This window comes from Macaca nemestrina, unplaced genomic scaffold (genome assembly GCF_043159975.1).
Source record: "Macaca nemestrina isolate mMacNem1 unplaced genomic scaffold, mMacNem.hap1 Scaffold_51, whole genome shotgun sequence".
NCBI lineage: Eukaryota > Metazoa > Chordata > Mammalia > Primates > Cercopithecidae > Macaca > Macaca nemestrina.
In genome coordinates, this window is record NW_027257691.1 from 241,191 (window position 1) to 261,566 (window position 20,376).

General features: G+C 45.4%; 1 long non-coding RNA gene and 1 pseudogene across 2 annotated transcripts in view; both read right to left on the minus strand.

The window, feature by feature from the left end:
* Positions 1-8,742: 8,742 nt before the first annotated feature.
* LOC139361464 (uncharacterized) overlaps positions 8,743-20,376 on the minus strand; it is a 32,067-nt gene continuing 20,433 nt past the window's right edge. For both annotated transcript variants that reach the window (XR_011619023.1, XR_011619022.1), the window contains exons 2-3: positions 9,452-9,537; positions 8,743-9,029 (exon numbers count right to left, since the gene is read on the minus strand). This is a non-coding gene — a long non-coding RNA (uncharacterized lncRNA). The remainder of the gene's footprint in view (positions 9,030-9,451; positions 9,538-20,376) is intronic.
* On the minus strand, positions 12,594-16,671 carry LOC139361465 (BCL2/adenovirus E1B 19 kDa protein-interacting protein 3-like; annotated as a pseudogene).

Consider the following 20,376-nt stretch of genomic DNA (forward strand, 5'->3'; position numbering starts at 1 on the left):
AATACAGTGTGTAAAAGAAATCTTTGCAAATGGAATCGTTTGGAATACTGAGCCTGTGCTACCATGGAATTCTGAATGTATCTGTATGACGTCTTTCGAGGCCTAAAACCTGAATCTTTTTAGGGTAAATCCCTTCAAATGCATGCAGGCTGCAAATCAAAAGCAAGCAGTAGCTTCAAGCATGGGCGAGTTGGTAAGACTTTCCCCGGATGCATAAAGCGCAGAGGCCAGGAGGGGTTGGGACTGCGTTGGAAAGCATGTCAAGTTAAGGGCTGGAAAGAATTCTCTGGGCAGTGAGGAGTCTGCAGTCACATTGATCAGGCGGGGTCACCAGGGGTGGCAAGAAGAAGGGCTCAGAAGAGGCGGTTCCAGTGGGAGGCACACAAGGTGGCTGGCAGGCGGCGTGGTAGACACAGAAACATTGACGAGGTGGGCCCTGCAGAACTCAGGGTCTGGCATCACTCTCTGGGCTCAGGGTGAGAGGAGGGGAGGAAGCACCTCGATCCCAGGCCCGCATTCCAGCCCAGTTAAGATCTGCAGTCTTGTTTCCTGCCTCTGAGCATAATCTGACACTGTTTGCGGAGGGCGAGGCCAAACTCTGATTCTCTGGAATGAGGGCTCCCTTGATGCTTAACCAGAGAAGGTCTGATCCGGCTCGGGTAATCTCTGGGTCCCAGGTATCAAGCCCCCACCCTCTAGAAGGCTTCCTCCGCAGCACTCAGGTGCGCAGGGCTGCAGATGAACACCGCTGCTGAGCTCAGGGTCTGAGCCTGGAGGAGTGAACAAATAGTGAGACAGCCCAAGCAGGGACACGCTGCCGCAGTGCACAACCTCCAGCTGGAAGCCCGGGCCCCCCTTTGTGCCCTTATCTTCCGTGTACATAGGTTCCTCCACACCTCAAGGCACTGACTCAGCAGACAGCACGGCCCTGGGTCTCTGGCCAGGACTGCAACCTGCCCTCTCGCCCCGACGCCGGTGCTGCTGCTCCTCCATCCCTGGGTGGCCCACGCACAGGAGGACCAGGGCAGCAACACCAGGGAGCTGTTTCTCTCTTTCACTTCCAAGGAGGATGGCCCGGCCGACATGGCCTAGCATGTGGCTACCTCCATCTTCCAGCGTTGCACCACGGTTCGGGGAGAACTGAGATGACCTTCCTTTGGGGGTCGCCCTGGGGCTTGCGGTTGCACTGTGCAGTGGGAAGATTAGTGGGGGTGGGAGACTGGGAGGCACAGGCTGGGTGAGCAGAGCGCGCTGGTATTGCCAGGTCCTGTTTCAGACGATTGGCACCACCTCGGCACAATGGATGAGAAAATCAATAGCTGGAGCGCACTCAGGCGCCAGAGAGGTTGGCTCTTACTGTGTCTTCTGACTTGTTGAGGAAATCTGGGCAGTGGATGGTGTGTGGTGGGGTCCTGGAGAGATGGCACCACCTGAGACGGGTGGGATGGGAGGGATGCAGACATCAGAGACGGGAGGCCATTCCTTCACACCACAGAATTCACACTCTAGTGCTTCATCTTTCTGAGTAGAAGAAAATAATGAACTAAGGGCTTGGCTGAGGTTTCCCTTGCCTGGGCTTGGAGTGGGACCTGGGGTGAATCCTGGCTTTACCTCACTAAGCTGTGTGGTGCCTGGCAAGTCACTTATCCTCAAGTCTCCATTTCTTTAGCTTTAAAACAGAGGGAAGAATCTTCCTGAAATGTTGTTGTGAAGACTCCATGGCAGTGCATGGGGGCACGAAGGGAAAGGGGTTTTGTTGACCACCTGAGTCATCTCACTATATAAGCCCAGGAAGAGATCACTGGCAGGAGGGAGTTATGTCGCCGCCTACAGTGTGCCCTGCTGGTGGCACTCTCTTTGCTCCAAATGGCAGCTCCTGGGGCAGAGGGGAGAATCCTGCTGCTCACAGCTGCCCACCTGCCCTACTGCTGCTGTGCACTGGGGCTGCAGGGTGTCAGGCCCTTACTCAGCTCAGAGCACCCCTGTTCCTTGTTTCCTGAGCCCTTTGCCTTCTAGAGGGATGTTGTGGGGTTGTGGTCAGGATAAGACGGGGCATGTCGAATCACCACTGCCCTGAAACAACTGTCCTGGAAGTAGCATGTGTGCCATCCGGAGATGTGAGTAAGCAGAGACTGCACCATCACCTGAACCAAGGGCTTCGGACTACTTCTTCCCTGGTTTAAGTTTGGAACAGAAACCTCCTTAGTGCGTTTATTCATTAATTTAATGGATATATTGTGAGAATCAAACTCAGAATGAAATTACTTTTGGCAAGCAGAAAAGGATTTTAAACTAATCCGTCTATTTTAATTGTGAGGAACTGGGAGCCAGAGAGAGGAGTTGCACCTCTGGGACATTAGAAATAGGCTCCCAAAACTCTCATTGCACTGCAGAGAGTACCCTCCCAATTCGCCAGGTTTTCTTTGAGTAGAGGTATCTTAGATGGGTGTTTGAAGCATAGGTGGGAGTTCAGCAAATGAAGGTGCCACAGGAATTTTACTGTAGGAGTAGAGGGTAGCATGAACAAAGGTACAGAGCTGGGGAAGCCAGAGGTGGAGAGAAAGGAATACATGTCTGCAATTCCTCATCTATCTTCTGAAATGCAAAATGCTCTGAAAACCCAGAGGGTTTTGCAATTTTCATGATGGTTGCACCTGACCTGAACTGCCATGAGGTTATATCTGATCTTTGTTGATTCCATGCATGTGACTATGGATGTTCATATGTTATGCTGCATGGATTACAGTGAGCATCCCCAGACTCCTCTGAGAAGACCCCCTGATTGCCCATTCCTAGCTTTCTAGTATCTAAACCAGTTTTCAGTTTCAAAACTGACTTTGCCCTAAGGTTTTGGGTAAAGGGTGTAGACCCTATTGTGCTCTGCTGGGAGTCCAAGGCATGCACATGCAGAGATGTGGGAAAGGAGGATGCAGAGGTGAGTGGAGGTGGGGCCACAGAGAAGCATGGAGTCTGGACTTGATCCGTTAGGATGTGGGGAGCCTCTGAAGTTTTTGAGCAGGTGTGTCTGCTTGAAAACAGTTGGAACAGATAAGAGCCAGGACTGAACCAGTCAGCTGTAGACAGTGGCTGCTGTAGTTAGGTTTGTTTACCCCTGCAAATCACATGTTGAAATGTGATCCCCGTTGTTGGTGGTGTGGCCTAATGGGAGGTTTGAGGGCCATAGGGGTGGATCCTTCATGAATGGCTTGGTGCCCTCCTAGCACTAAGGAATGAATTCTCACTCTGCTGCTTCCTGTGAGAACTGGAAACAAGAGTATGTCTCTGTTGTTAAAAAGAGCCTCGCACTTCCCTCCCCTCTCTCTTGCTTTCCCTCCTGCCCAGTGATCTCTGCACACACCACCTCTCCTTGGCCTTCTGCCAAGGTTGTTCAAGCTACTGAACAAGCTACTGCTTGTCAAGTCCTGTGGGACCATGACAGGGATTGACAGGATCCCAACCCTTGGGAGCCTTTGGTCTAGAAGGGGAGGCTGATTACTCTATGCCCTCCATCAGTCTGCTCAACACCCACTGAACATGTGCCTACTGTGAGGTGAAGCTGTGGCAGCCCCGGAACTTTCCTCTGAGTCCACAGTGACGGTCAACATGGTTGAGTTAGTCGGAGGCAGCATGCTTGGCACACTGGGGGAGACACTGAGCAAGTGCCTGCATAGTGTCAGATACAGACAGGAGCCCCACAGGCCAGGGCAGCTTCTCAGCAGAAGCAGCCTGTGGCCCTTGCTAGAAGCAGATATTGGCACCATGCTTCCTGTGTGGTCTGCAGAATCATGAGCTGAATAAAACCTCTTTTCTTCATAAATCTCCCAGCCTCAGATATTCTTTAATTGCAACACAAAAGGGCTAAGACATTTGTGTCACTTAGAAGGTCAAGTCAAAGTGGGCTTGACTCTTCTTCCTGCTTGATAAGTGTTGCCATTGCTCACTCAATCATACCCTCTGCCTGCATTTCAGAGCATCCAGGTGAGAGTTTTACACAACCACTTCTCTCAGCCTTCCCAGCATACCTGTTCCATGGGTATTATGGTCCCCACAATACAGAGGAGATATTCGAGGTTCAGAGGAGTTCAGTAACTTACACATGACTACACAACCAGCAAATATTGAAGCTGGGATTCGGGTCCACATTTTTTTTGGCTCCAAAGCCTGTGAATTTTCTGCTCTGCATTGCCTTTGGAGGGGGACCATGGAGGGCCTAGAATGGGAAGGAAGTGACTTATTCTGATTAGGGGAGGTGAAGGGGTGTTTTCTGGGCAAGGCCTCCAAGGGCGACCAGGCCTGGGATGGGCCAATTGAGAGCAAGTTACAGGTGCAGAGGAGAGCCTGTTGTTTAGTAAATCCCACAGCTCAAGTTTTGCCTGACTGCCAAATTTGGAAGTGCTGGATAAACTATGTAGATGCTAATAGTTCACCTACATGTAGTTTTTTGTTTGTTTGTTTGTTTGTTTTGGTCTGCATTTGGCAGCTTTTCTTCATAGTCTACTATATTGTATCGTGTGTCTTTTGTTATAATTCTTATTTGTAAATAAAGGTGAGATAAAGTATGCATAGAGTTTGTTGGGTTTTATTTATGTCATCATGTTCCTCCTTGCTTGGAGCCTGTGTGGCGGTGTTGAAGGAGCAGACCCACCACCCGGGGATGGAGTGTATGCCCACCACCTGCAGGACCGAGCTGCATGCTGGGGCTGCTTCCCCAGTCCTGCATGTCTTTCGTGACTCCCTTCCAGGTTTCCTGGTGATGATGAGGAGTGACCTGCTGGGCCAGGTGAGCCACCCTCTCTGGACATGGCACTTCCCGACAGGACTGGGCACCCACATATACGCTGGGGACTGTCCTTAGTGTGCTTATTTCTAAAAATCAGGAGACATCAAACATGCGTTGAACACTTTTCAGGTACTATGTATAGTGACTACTGGCTTTCTGTAGAGAATTCCCTTTACCCCTGGCTATGCCCCAAAGGTACATCCACCTTCATATGAAAAATGAGAAGATTGAGGTTCAGAAGGGAACACACAGACAGCTAAGGGTGGATCTGAGGCCAGAACCAGGGTTCTGCCTGCCAGCCATTCTTGTGCTTAGGCATCTGCTGCCCATAGGAGCCTACAGGGACAAGGCCCTGGGTCATCCAGTGGAGCCTGAGTCATTTTACAAAAGCATGACTGAAGGTCTGAAATTCTTTTGAAGCTGCAGTTATCCAGAGTAAGATCTCTCCTGTAGGATGGTGTGGCGCTTCTCTCTCCTGGATGTCAGTCACATCTTTGGTGGAGGGGCAGAATGATGACTGCATAGTTTAGGACTTCTGGCCTCCCTTCTCCTCACCCTAGACCTAGTACTTCAAATGCAAACATTAAAAACCGTCCTTGTTTTTGCTTCTGCCCCCTCATCCAGCACCTTCCCTCTCCTCCAACTTGATGAGAACACACAGTTATCATTTTCACACTGATTCTCTACATGACAGGGGTTCTTTTCAGTCTCCTGCAGATAATGAGGCCCAGTGTGGTACAGGTTCTTGATCGAGGTCACACAGCATGTAACTGGCAGAGTCAGGGTTTCACCCAGGTCTCCTAGCCCCACTGTACTGCTGTCCCATAGGTAAATCAGCTCAGCATCTAGGGGCTGAACAGCTATTGCTTGCCAAGTCCTGTGGGGCCATCACAGGGATTGATAGGGGCCTTGCCCTTGGGAGCCCTTGGTCTAGTAGGGGTGATTGACAAGTCAATGCCTTTCATCAGTGTGCTCAACATACACTGGACAAGTGCCTACTGTGTGCTGCAGAGGTGAAGATGCAGCAACCTTAGACCCTTCCCCTGAGCTCACAGTGACTGCTGGCACAGTTGCCTGTGGGGCAGTATGCTTGGAACAGTGCAGGAGACACTGAGAAGGTGCCAGCATTGTACCAGATACAGGTATGATTGGTGCGTTTTAACAGTGTGCTGATTGGTGCACTGTCACGTCATAATTTGGGCAAGGAGTCAAGAGCCCAAGTTTCACTCCTTGTCCAACCTGCCCAGAGCCTTGGCACTGCCTGGCTCCCCAGATGAGATTGTCAAGTTCAGCATCCTTCTTAAAACAATATTCTGTGAAGAGATCTGAAAGTTCTGGGCTCCCGTCCTGATCAAGGTGTCAGGAAACCCTGTGTCCTAGTCTGTCATCCAGGGCACCAAGAGGGAATCTGCCAGGCCAAGGTGGGAGGAAGCTGGGCTGGCATGTCAGGACAGGTCTGATCAGGTTGGGCTGAAGCTCTGGTGGTGTTTGCTGCTCTGCTGGAAAATGGCTTAATAAGAGTCTCCCAGGCTCTCTGGTTTCTGTAGGCCATGAGGTTGCCCCACGACATGTACAGAAAGTAGATTTAGCTCAGATGCTGAGGGGCAGGGGATGGCTGGGGTCGTACTAGGGTTGTTATGCATCTGCCCGGTACCATGCAGGGACCATCTGCTGCAGGGATCATCCACTGCAGGTTCCATGGGATTCTCTGAGCAACGACTCCTCTGTGCTCTGCCCCTCGCCATCTGAGCTAAATTCACTTTCTCTGTCCTGGCCTCTCCTCTCTGTCTTGGTCCATACCTCTCAGTTCTAAAGAACTCAGCATACTCTACTGACCACTTCTTTTCTGCCCCATCTCCACGCCCTATAGCCCTGCTCCCTGCCTTCTTGTGGCCTCATGAATGAGGAGTCCTTCCTTAAATTATCTACTCTTCCACTTTTTAAAAGTTCTTGTTTGCCTCTTCCCTCCATTTGGAAGGGTCCAGGGGCTGCACTTGCTCTTGGGAAAGCAGACATCTCTCTGGGGCAGAGGGACCCCAGGTATCCGTGATTACCAGTGCTCTGCAGACGGGAATGGATTCCTTAATGGACAGACATAGCCCTGCCTGGGCTCCCTCCCTACATGACTCCATCTTTGTCGCTCTTGCCTTATTCAGCCCAGTATCTGGTCATATCTTATGTCACTCAGGGGCCAAGGGGGCATGGCCTAAGACCTTATCCAATCACTGTCGCCGGGTTGGGAGCTGTCCAATCAGGCGCGCAGGTGGAGAGGACGTAGCGGCTTCAGGCACATGCTGGGGCCTTCGCCTCTCGCTGTGCCGCAATCTCCAGGTTCCGTTCTTTACTGCTGTCTCTCTGCTCCTTCAGGCCCAGCCTAGGTGGCCCTGTGACCTGCAGGTATTGAGGGATCCATGCTTAAGATGCCAGGGCCTCCTGAAAGCCTAGAAATGGTGAGTGTGCGGGACCTGGTGTCCTGAGAAGCTGCGGGATGTCTGGAAGTGGCTGGAACCGCCTGTGGCGGGACGCGGGCTCCCTCAGGCCTCAAGATGGCGGCTAGGTCCACCTTGGGACCCGCATCCTGTCCCAACCTTGCACGGTGACCTCGCCCTGTCTACAGCCCTCCGTCGCCTGGATGGTGAGGGTGGGCAGGAGGGTCCTAGGGAGACCTCCGATTGGGGGTGTGGGGCTTGTGCGAGGAGCTATCGTCCGGGGTCGCCTGTCCCTTCTTTCTCCTGTTAAACCTTAAAGGGCATCACTGCAAAAATGTTAAAGAATTTATTGGAGCAAAGAGCAGTTCAAGAATTGTCCAGCACGGAGCCATGGTTTCTGGTCCACAGGAGGGGCTTGAAGGAGTAGCTTTTATAAGGTGCATGAGGATGGAAACACAGTTCAGTAAATGATTGGGGACAGTTATGTAGTTGTCTTATCTATACAATCGAGGTGGAAATTTTCTAGTTATGTGATCAGAGGTTAATTGGCAGTTTGTGGTGGGTTAAGCTTGAATTTTGTTTCCCTCTGAGGAAGTAATTTACAAGAAGAGTTAGATTATTTTTTTAGCATAGGAACACAGGGCACTAGAGCTATCTCAGTCTAATTGCCTGCTGTTTAATTATTATAACACTCCCCAGGGGAATGGTTTTCCCTTGCATTTTCCAAATGTGTCTCAAGCAGGGTATCAAGTCCAACCCCCTGTTCCCCCAGTCTAACTCTGGATTGCAGTAAAATACTAAATTTCCGGTCGGGTGCAGTGGCTCATACCTGTAATTCCAGCACTTTTGGGAAGCTGAGGCGGGTGGATCACGAGGTCAGGCATTGGATACCAGCGTGGCCAACATAGTGAAACCCCCGTCTCTACTACAAATACAAAAAAAAAAATAGCCGGGTGTGGTGGCGGGCACATGTAATCCCAGCTACTCGGGAGGCTGAGGCAGGAAAATCGCTTGAACCTGGAAGGCGGAGGTTGCAGTGACCTGAGATCACGCCACTGCACCCAGCCAGGGCGACAGTGTGAGACTGTGTCTCAAAAAAAGAAAAACAAAAAGGAAAAAAAAAAACAAAAACACCTAAATTTCCAGTTCCTTCTGACATGCCCAAATGCTAATTTTCCCTCCATAATTCATAAGATTATCAACTATTTGTCCTTTATTGTACATCTCAGACACAATATTGTAATTATTTTTTCACAAAGCATTGGATGGCACTTTATAAGATATTTGTTCTCTGTAAACTTTTCATAGGAAAGCAGAGAACAATTCCCTGATACTGCTGTGAAAAAATCTCTGTGCCTCTCTTCCTTTTATTTTCCATAAGCACAGACTTCTTCTCAGAATGTCTTTGGCTTGAGGTTTCTCTTTAGAAACTTTACAAGTTGATGTGTCCTTAGCCACCTCCTGTCTTTTCCTGATTCTGGGCTTCAGTACTATCTGGAGATGGCCTAAGATACTCATCATGGCTGTGTCTGCTGTAGTGCGTAGTGCGTATCAGTCCCGGGGTTATTTCCTCACAGAGAACAACCTGAGAGGTATGGAGTGCAGTCTCTCCAGGGAGCAAGTGGAGGCCCTGGAACTGAGAGGAGTCTCCTGGCATATATATGGTGCCTCTAAAAAGCTAACCCCTTGGGACATTTAGTTTGTCTTCACTTTACCCAGCTTCCGTTTCTTGAGACATATTTTGTTGGTCAGCCAATCAGATGCTGATTTTGAGGAGAAAAGAGAAAAATGATTCCTGCCCTCTGGATTCTCTCAGATTTCTGAAAGGAAAAAAAAAAGTATCTCAAAGGACAAGGAAAACCCATCCGAAAGAGATGGTGCAAGAACCTGCAAAGTAAAATGCACCTGAGTCATTCACCCACTGGTGCACAGTGCCGCGTGTCCTAGGAGGGTGGTCACTGAGCGCTTTAGTGAGCAGGATGGGAGGATCTCTGTTACTGGATGGCTTGACCTCATATGAGTCACACATGTCTGTGTTGCACTCAACACTGCCACTACCTGGTGTTGCCACCTTGAAAGAATTTGCTCACTTATTTAAACTTCAGTTTTTAAACTGTAAATTTGTTTTATCGGTAGAACTAGAAAGATAAGACAACATTTACAAAGGGCATGAAAGAGGTGGATTTGAGAAAAAATTAGATATCTAGTCAGGAATTCCAATTGTTAAAAATATTGGATTTACCTTTTTTCTTTTCCAGAGAGAGTGTAGGAAGTTTCTCAGTCTGTTCTTGTTTAGGGGGTGATTTCAAATAGAATCCCAGGGCTTAGCTGTGGGAACGATATCAAGGAAAAGAATAGTGAAAATGTCTTCCACTAAGACTGTATGACTTGAATACCTTTCCATAAGAAAATGTGGTAGATTAATTGGTGAATTGTATAGATTCATTAAAACATCAGTTCCTCTTTTTGCAGGGTGAATTTGTGACAGTAGATAGCTCTGACCTGTGTCTGTTATCTTGATTTCTGAGTTTAATGCTGAATTTCATGAGATGGACTTGACACCCCCTAAAAGTGTTCTTGTGTAACAAATTGTTTACTAAATGAGTTGTTGTGGAAAAATTGTGTGTTTATTGTCTGAAAGGGATAAGTGCTTCTGCTTTTCTTGTTGAGGTATGAAATGTAAGCACATTAAAATGTCCTTCCCTTACATATAAACACTGTGTTTGAGAAATATTGCTGAATTTTTCAAAGACTGGTGTTTTGTCATTTAAAACTAAGTGAATAACCCTAACTGGGAAGTTGAAGCCTGAGCCCAGTGATCCCAAGCTAAGGCCAATATTGAGTCTGCAAAAGGAGTTCACTGGAGGTCCAGTTAATTCCTCCTGGGGAGTCGCCCCTGCAGGTGTCCCAGTCTGGTCACTCCAACCATGGAAGAAGGTTTTAAACTGAGAGAAGCTACAGAGCTCTGGAAAACTAGGTATCCACAGGCAGATGCAGTTGGGTTTAGAGTGGAAGGGGATTGAAAGGGTCGTTCTGAGGATGGAATTGTTGTTTTCCTAGGGCTGTTTCTAGAGTTTGCCAAACAAAACAAAGTCGGATTTAGGGAAGAAGTTAGTTTCAAAGGAGTATTGCAACAGGGGGAAGTGCCAAGTATAAGATCTTTGAAGATCCCAAAAGTTAGGCAGACAAGGGCTTTCTTTCATAGGGAGGAACAGACAAGATTAGAATGAAGATTGGAGGAGAAGGTCAGGATGGAGGATGACAAAACAGATTCCAGATCAGAGAATGTTTCATCCTGAAGTCAGTGTGTTCTTAGGAGGTACATACAGTGAGGTTGTATGTTGACTCAGACTAAGGACAGGACAAAGTTCAGGGACCTGGGAGAGGGAGAGGAACTTAAGTAATGTTTATATAAGAAGTATTTTGTTTGGGGCCAGGTGCAATGGTCACGCCTGTAATCCCAACACTTTGGGAGTCTGAGGGACGGATCACCTGAGGTCAGGAGTTTGAGACCAGCATGGCCAACATGGTGTAACCCCGTCTCTACCAAAAGTACAAAAATTAGCCAGGTGGAGTGGCACATGCCTCTAATCGCAGCTATTCAGGAGGCTGAGGCAGGAGAATTGCTTGAAACCTGGAGATGGAGGTTGCAGTGAGCCGACATTGTGCCACTGCACTCAGGCTGGATGACAGAGTGAGACTCCGTTTCAAAAAAAAAAAAAAAGAAGCATTTTGTTTTGACCACTGAAGGCAAAATTGTTCAGCCTATTCTTCATGAGAGAAAGATGGAAATTTTCAGAGTGCATGTGTGCGGCTATGTGATAGGCAAAAAGGGAGCATCATCTAAGTCATAACGGGAAGAGTGTTGTGTTTCTTTTTATTAAGCTGTTCCTGGAGGACACAAAGGATGGCAATGTCATTAATCATAGCTATTGACCAGGATTACCTAGGAGTCGCGTCTTTCCCCACCACTTTTTTTTGTCCTGTACATCTTTTCCATTTATCTCTTCTGAATCGAATCTGTTAACATAAACTGGTAAACATTAAGGGCAGTGTTTTTCTGAGTTCTGTGAGAAGTTCTGTCAAATTAGTGGACTTGAAAGGAGATTATGGGAGTTGTCAGTTTAGAGGCAGTAGCTCAGATGTGTAGACAGGTCCCCGGGGATTGTGACTGGCGTCTACAGTAAGGGCAATGGTGTGGGACTGGGCCCTGAACTTGTGGGGCCTGTGCTGACTCTGGATATTGTCAGAATTGAAATTTAGGCAACAAGCTGGTGTTGGGGAATTGCTTAGTGTTCAGCAAACTCCATAGATTTGGTGTTAGAGGAGCATCACAGGGGCCTGGGTTTGAGACTCCAGGTGTCCGGGGAAGGTCAGCTCTGCTCTCCTGCACACAGCCTTTCACACTGCACATTATCCTGTATTTGTGGGTCTCTTATTAGGGAGAGAGGGGACTGAGAACTTAGAGGAAAGGAGTGCTGAGAACCAGCCCTCTCCTTTCACAGCTGCAGTCACATGATTCTCACCCACTAGGGAACATACCCACTAGGCATTCATGTGACCACACTTCTCCCAGGGCTAGGCCCCATCCTCAGGAATTGCACTATGGCACTTTTGCTCCTTAAGTTGCTTGCCAGAAACCCACAAAAGTACTTAGAGGACTCCTGGTGCATCTCCACCCTGACACCAAATTTGTAGCAGCAACTGATTAGCTCTGCCAAACTGGAGTTCTGGACAACCCAATTATAATCTCATCCACCACATGGACACAGGAGTAAATCAGAATATAGTCCCACCTGGGCCAGTGTGTATAGCACAAACCAGTCTTTCCACCTACCTTGCACTCTCCCCAACCTGTGGATTTCTGATAGCATCTTTCTCTCTTCTGCTTCCCCTCTCACAAACCATCTTTCATGTGTATATTGTGTACCCAGGACCACCCCTTATATGCCTGAATCCAGTGCCTACCAAATTTCAGATATCCAGGAGCCATGTCCCTGGACCTGGCCATTGAAGGTGAAAATGTGAGTTAGAAATAAGAGGATTAATCTTTGAAAGTAAGGGAAGAGATTTTGTTCTTTTTCCTTTTCTTAATGCATTTATATGTAATTTTTTGCTTTTTTAAATATATGAAAATTATTTTAACAGCTAAATCAACCTTTTGTCATTCTTTCTTGACTCAGAATTTTCTTTAGGACCTGAGAACCATGGCTTTATTCTATTTCTGATTTGGCAAAGCTCATTTTATTTTTATTTTTCTATTTTCTACCTTTTAAAGTAGACATGGATTTGTTTAGGATAAACTCATTTTAAAAGCACACAAAACTTGAGCACAAAGAATAGGATTAAATTCAGCAATACAGAGTGATGAAGAGTAAAAGCCACTGAGTATCTTTCCTTTGACAGAAAACTGATCATCTAAGGTGATGACTTAGTATTTGGAGACTGTAGTACTTACATTGCAAAAGCAAGAAGAGTTTAGTGTATGAATCGAACAGTGGAATGCATAGCTGTACCTTTGTTTCTGTTTATTACATAAGATCAGTTTGCACAGTTTTGTGTAGTCTTTAGTAGACAACTGCACCCATGTAAATTAAATAGTATTTCATACAATAGTGTGAATATAAGGTCACAATATTTATTTTGGACAAACCCCTGATATTAAAATTATAGTAATTTTAATATTATTATTGCTTATTGTTTTGAAACATAAAGCATTTTAACTTAAGGTTACAGATAATTTTAGAAAATACAGCATAGATTAAGACTAGTCTGTTAAATATTTATAGTTATTTATATCTATTGTCTAAAGAAAATTCACTACCTCATTGTTACAGTAGATATTAGTCTGACATACTGCTTAATTGATCCCATAGGTATAATTATATGTCAGCAAGATTTTGGAGTCTATTCTTCTATTTTACTAAAGTAAGAATGCAGCTATTACAGAACAAATAGACCCAGGTGATGCAGCCACCCACGGATCATAACAGCTCCGTCAGCTGGCATTGTTGCAAGCTCAGATCTACTCATCTAGATGAACAAAGTCGGCTTCCAGTTCTTCATCAGAAAGTGCTGGTGGGGGTTGTCAGATGTGTTTCAATGTAGATGCCCAATCCAATGGCCAGCAGATGAGAGATCAGCATAGATGGAAGAAAAACTTTAAGACATTCTGCTGAGAATAATTTCCCTTTGTTCATAACACTAGTTTCTCATGCTGAGAGCAGCTGTGCACTTGGGGTGTTTAAAGGGGAACTGCTTCAGGGAATATTTTCTGGCCAACGTGACTAATCTCATATCTAACCTAAGTTTTTCTTTAAGATGCTTTCAACTTCTTTCTTTTCTCAATACAATCTTCCTCAGACTGAGAGCTGTTTTTCTCTCCAATCCTTTGGGTATCTTTTTCAGAAGACCTCTTAGTGTCTCTTGGTGCCTTTAAGAGGTGGACTGTCACAGTGACAACCCTTGGAGCTGCTCTATCCAGACTCATGCTGGGAATCCAGCAGTTTTTTCCTTTGTCAGCCGTATAAACAGAAACCGAGGCTGAAACTCTTCTGTTTCCATTATTGAGAAAATATAATTCTGCCCAGGAGCCCTTCAGCCTCTTCTCCTGCAGCTCAGGGACCCCACTCTATGATGTAGCACTGGGGTGCAGCTGTGACAGTTGGGGTTCACATGGGATATGGGCTGCCTGCTGTGGGCTGTGGGCTGTGCCTCAGCGGCAGATAATAGAGGTCAAGAGAGGACACAGGCTGCTAGGAGCGGGCAAGCAGGAGTACTGCAGGCCAGCGCTCACAGAGTAGGGACCCATTGCTTTGATGTGTAAATAGCCAAGAAGATAGCAAACTGTTCAATAGCACCTGTAGCAGAGTGGGAGGCTACCTTCTGCAGGCATCAGGCTCCAAGTTGCAAAACTACTTCCTGTCATAATGATGAAGTTTATTATTTTTTGAATATGGCCAACTAGCATACACAGATACCCACCCCCCATTACCAGGTAAATTTAGGGTGAACTATGTATGACAAATGGTGCTGTCAGGTCCTCCACTTGTGGACTAATGATGGTGACCTTGTTTCTATTTTTGCACTCTCCTAAGCAGATTGCCTGTCAATGAGCCGGTCACATTCCGTTTTAACTGTGTGATACAATAGCTTTTTTTCTGTTCTATTATTGTGGAGCTTTTCTGGGGTTTCCCCAATTTTGCTTTTAGTTATATTCTCCAAACACTGTCCAGAATAGCCAGACATGATATAAACATATAAAGTTCCCACCATACTTCTCACTGGAGGGGCCTTTCCCTGTCAGGCTTCCAGCCAATCCACAACTGTGCTACAAAGTGCATGCTGCCCCCACAGTACGCAGGCAGAATGGTGTCTCTGCCTATTTGGGATCTATAGTCCTCTAAAGTCACTTCTAGAGAGTTTTTAGACCATATTTCTACAAACTCCACAGGGCAGTGATCAACCATTCCACCTCTTTCAGTGACCCCAGTATCATCAGACCTGAAACGGATCCAGAGACCACAGGGCCCAGAAACAGTCAGGATAACCCATGTGCATTGAGTAGATATGAGAAAAATCTCAACTTTCTCCTTCCTCTTCTTGTCCAAATGTCCACACATGTGCAAATAACACCTGCTGCTTTTCTACCCAAGACCTAAAACTATGCTCTGAATTCTGATTCCAGACCTTGAGATTTGAGAAAAGAGAAAAACTTTTATTTGAGGAATTCAAATTTTAGGCCCAGAGAGATGCTAAGATGAGGCCACAATCATGTCGTACTGCCTTGAGCTATGCATTCATCTCTTGAAACTGGTTGCTATTGCCACACCTAGCTGTACATTAACCTAATAATCCCACACTGGACACTACACCCCACACCCTATAGCTTAACAATATGTAGCCAATCAGTAATGTTATTTCTGTAAATCAGTAAGAATTCCTCACAAACAACTCTGTATCAGCCCACTACTTGTCCTTTACTTTTGCCTTTACAAATCCACTTGTAACTGCTGCTAATTGAAGTGTGTATTGAGGGCAGCTTGAATCTATGCTCCCAGGTTGCAATCCTCAAGCTTGACCCAAAACTCTACTTCTATGAATGTTGCCTCAGTTTTTTCTTCTTTTCTTTCTTCCTTTCTTCCTTTCCTCCTTTCCTCCTTTTCTTCTTTCCTCCTTTCTTCCTTTCCTCCTTTCTTCCTTCCTTCCTTCCTTTCTCTCTCTCTCTCTCTCTCTCTCTCTCTCTCCTTTTTTTTCTTTTTGAGGTGGAGTTTTGCTCTGGTGCCCAGGCTGGAGTGCAGTGGCACGATCTTGGCTCACTGCAACCTCTGCCTCCCAGGTTCAAGTGATTCTCTTGCCTCAGCCTCCTGAGTAGCTGGGACTACAGGCGTGTGCCACCATGCCTGGTTAATTTTTTGTATTTTTAGTAGAGATGGGGTTTCACCGTGTTAGTCAGGATGGTCTCGATCTCCTGACCTCATGATCTGCCTGCCTCTGCCTCCCAAAGTGCTAGGATTATAGGTGTGAGCCACCGCCCCTGGCTGCTTTTTTCCTTTTCAGTCAACATACTATTTAGAGGGTGCAGTCTCTTTGAGTGGATCTCTCCTTTGGTTTTACTCTGCTTGCTGTAACACCCAAGAATGCAGAGACAGGTGGATCCCACCTAGAACCTGCACGTAAGAACTGGCCACCATCTGGGATTTACAAAACAGGGCTAGACTAAAGATTGAGAATGTACAGAAAACCCACAGGAGACATTTTCTTCATAGTGAGGTCAACATTGACATCTTAAAGTCCCCCTTTCAGAATGTGTCCCTTTGAGCTTTCCAGATCTTGTCCAGTGACTTGCTGCAGATAAGCGAGGGGCTTCTCATGTATATAGAATCTGATGGCAGAATCTGTCAGTATAAACAAGCATCGTTAAACCAAAATTAAAATTCTGAGGCCTTCCCAACCATCTGAATGGACCCTTCCTCTTGGCCAGGGCATTCCAAAGTGAACGTGAAAGATTAGCTCAGGCTATGACAGGAATTGGGGGTTAGACATGCTTCGTTATGACCCCTTCCCTTTGGAATTTGGGAAAAGCCAACCAAAGTTAACATCAACACAGACCTTTAGTCTGATAAGAAACATTTATACTCTATTAGTTTTGAAGCCTGTGACCTGGAGGCTTCATCTGCATTATAAATCTGTGGTCTGCACAACCCCTTATCACAACCCAGACATTCCTTTATATTGATAATAACTCTTTCAACCAATTACCAATCAGAAAACTGTTAAATCTACCTGTAACATGAAAGCTTCAGTTTTGAGTTCTCCTGTGCTTATGGGCTGGCCCAATGTATATCTTATATGTATTTGATTAATGTCTCATGTCTCTCCAAAATATGCAAAACCAAGCTTCACCAAGACAACCTTGGGCACATGTTCTCCAGGTCTCCTGAGGGCTGTGTCGTGGGCCATGGTCACTCTAATTTTGCTCAGAGTAAATCTATTCAAATGTTTTCCAGAGTTTGACTCTTTTTTTCCATCATATCTTAGCAGTAAGAGGTCAATGCCATATAATAATTAGAGCTATGACCACAACTACATCTACCTGTAAAATGTGATACTAGAGTACAGTATTCTTGTCCTTCCTCTTTCCTAAGAACTAGCTAATTAGGATGGGTGATACCACATCTGGATCCAAGTTCTGGAGCTCCACCAGGACAATTCGATTTTCTATTTAGAGTCAGGTTAAGTCTCTCTTGTCTGAATCACCATGTGGCCATAATCCCAGGGTCACTAGGAACCATCTCACAATGATCTGTGTGTCTGTGAGACATTTGAGGATGTTCTGTGCAGACTCGGACCAGGCTGACAAGAGTGTCTAATTCTGGTTCCATCCCAGAGTAAGATAAATGAGGCACCCAGTGTTTGTTTCTCTCCTCATGGAAGGAAGCTCCTTGGTTGGTATCCGGAGGAGAGTTTCTCCAGTTTCTTGGTATTTGGGTGAAAAACAAGGAGGAGGTCTGGAGACTCAAACTGATAAACCAATTGCCTCCACCTCATATGCCATGAGAAAAATAGGTGAAGCAGTTATGGTCCCTACCATCTAGGAACTTTCAGTCTGGAGCAACCAGATAAATGGTAGAATTCAGCACCATGTGGTCAGTACAATGAAGGGAGGTGTGCAGGGGACTTGGGCTTCATTGGCACCACATCCCTTATGCTGTCGTGACTTCTGATGTCACCACCTGAAGGGCTATTCATACACAGAAGAGTTGTGATGGTTGTTGTTGCTATTTCTAGTGTTTTTACCTTGCTAAGAACACATATTTAGCTTTTAATAAAATTGTCCTAGAGAACCCTAAGGGCTTTGGTTAAATTTCTTGGTATTATATGTTATAAAATAGACAAAGAGGTAGCTAAAATAGATTAAAATTACACAAACTCTTAGGCTTAGGAAAGAGAACTGGAAATACCCCAGGAGCTTTGAGAACATAATTCTACATAGGACCCTCTCCTTGCCCCAGCCCTGTCCAGATTCACCCTCTTCTGGGCCTCATCTAGTTCTGGAATCTCTCCTTTTGGGTGGTGGCTCCTGCTGCCTCTCCAGAACTTGTGCTCAAAGTTTCCTGAAACTCAAAAGTAGATAAATGGAATCAATTTACTGTATATTTTGGAGCCTTAATTTCTTTCTTTTTCATTGAAGCCAGGGCTTGTAGAGACATCCTACCCAGCAACCTATGTTCTATTTCTGCAGATCCAGTAATTGCTCCACAAGTCACAAGAAAGTAAACACAAACATAACAATGAGAAATCTCTCTGAACTACACTTTACCCTTCCTTTCTATATTCCTATGGTCTATATTTATCTTTCATTCTATATATTTTCTTTCAAAATCAATGATGAAGAAACAGAAGAAGAAATTAAAATGCTGGTTCCTTCATCTAAATCCTGGGAATTATTGAACACTTAGTACCTAACTCCCAGGCTATTATGAGGATTAAGTCACATAATGTGAGATTCCCAGAACAGTGCTCCTTAACATACTTCTGAGCACATATCATCTGCTTAATAAACATTGCATTAGTGAATCTGTACGTGTTATTTTCCAAATGCAGACTGGCTCAGACATTGCTGTTTTTGCCTCCATCTGTGAACCTTAAAATGCCAGCAAAGAATGTGATCTTTCACGATGGAGATTTGTTGTCTTCATTTGGATCATATGTACTTGTGACAACAGTGCTGGGTATAAAGGTCTCTGTGCTGTGCCTACTCTTTCTTCAGCTGAGTGTTGCTAATAGGTCCAGGGGGAACAACATCAGCATTGACAGGGGACCGTTCATAGACCCTTTCAAAACTTGCAGAATCACATCACATATGGTGGGGCTAAGATTACCAAATGATTTATATGCACAGTGAAGCTGGAAAGACAATGCTTGGCAAAGTGGTTCTTAGCCCAAGCTTCTAATTAGGATCACATGGCCAGTTTGAAGAAACCTCTTGCCTTGTGCCCTCCCTCAGAGGCTGTCTTTTGGTCTGGGTGGAAGCATCCATGTTGTTTTAATTAAATGCCTCATGTAATTGTGAGGTGAGGCCAGGGTCAAGCACAAGGGTTTCAAGATACATCATGAGAGTTGATTTCAACTTTTGCTCCAGAAAGAGGTCACAGGGCCTGCTCTCCTTGGGTTTGGTAGGGTCAAGTCAGTGCAGCACATATTCCCATTGCTGCAGCAGAAATTTCTGGCATCTGTGCTAGATGAAGACACCTGAGGGCAAGAAAAGAGAAACTGACATTTTGATATTTGAGGAGGACCTCATTGTTCTCAAATCTCATGTGTTATAAAAGACAGAAGGGGTGGGCTTTTTCTGAACATCTAGGTCCTTCTGCCTGTTGTGGTGACAGCAGGTGAGTGGATTGTGCTGATGCTTTTAAAGTCATAGTCTCAAGATTCAGGTGTGAGTTTTCCGAAGAAACCTGTGAGGGAATCCCAGAGGAAGAAGAAGAAATGGCTTGTTCTCTGGTGAATGTGTCTTAGATTGAGCTGCGTCCACTCTGCTTCCTGGAATTCCATGTGTTTAGAACTAGCAAACCTTTACTCCTCTATTTGTGCTGTTCCTCCTTAATGAATTTGTTTCATCTATTTTTTTTCTCTTTTCTTCTAATAGTCAGGGGCTTCTGGAAATTTTCTTTGCTATATACCAGAGCCTTCTCCACATTCTCTTTATCTCGCCTTCTTACAAGCCATGCAGAATTCTCACCATGAATTTATGACCTGTAATATTTAAAATGTTCCCTTTATGGCTGTTGAACATGAGAAGGTGTGGATAATCAAGATTCCTATTGGGGAAGTGCTGGAGTCCTTGTATATTAGTGAAGAAGGAGAACATGTACTGTTTAGGTTCCATCTGTGTTTCTCATCAGCTCTGTGCAGAAGAGGATTAAGAAAATACACATTTGAACAGAATGGCATTTATTGCCCAGATTAATTCAGAAAGTTCTAAGAAAAATAAGTTGGAGATACTTGCTCTCTAGGATGCTAAGTAAAGACTATTTAAATACACTATTAGAGATTACAGAACACGGGAGCTATCTGTTGCTTGGACTTTTCATATACTCGACGTCTTTTGATGATTAGATTGAGATTATAGCTTACCTTTTGGGGGGGTCAGTATCACAGCAGTGGTGATGTGTCCTCTGCCTCAGCACACAATAAAAACTTGTCCTGTTATAGTTGGTGTTAATTTCATTCACTTGGAGAACGAGATCTCTGACAGATTTTTCTGCTATAGAATTAATTGCCTTTCCCTTTATTATTTAGTACCTTGGGGCACTTACCAGCTGATGTGCATAAACCATCACATTTAATTTGGAAGCTCCTGTGTCTTCTTTGATTCTCTTTACAAGTATCTTTCTTTGAAAAATGAAGGATCTCATTGTTTACCTGTCAGAAAAACTGGGATAAGCCCAGGCTCTGCCACTGACTGGGTGTTTAACACAACATTCTTTGTAGGCCAGAAACGTTAGCATCACTGGTGAGCTTGTTAGAAATTCAGAAACTCAGGCTTTATCCCAGATCTCCTGAAACAAAATCTGCATAATCAGATCTTCAGTTTATTGTTGTGCATATTAAAATTTGAGCAGTACCCTCTATTTAGCCATGACTTTTTCATCTGAAAAA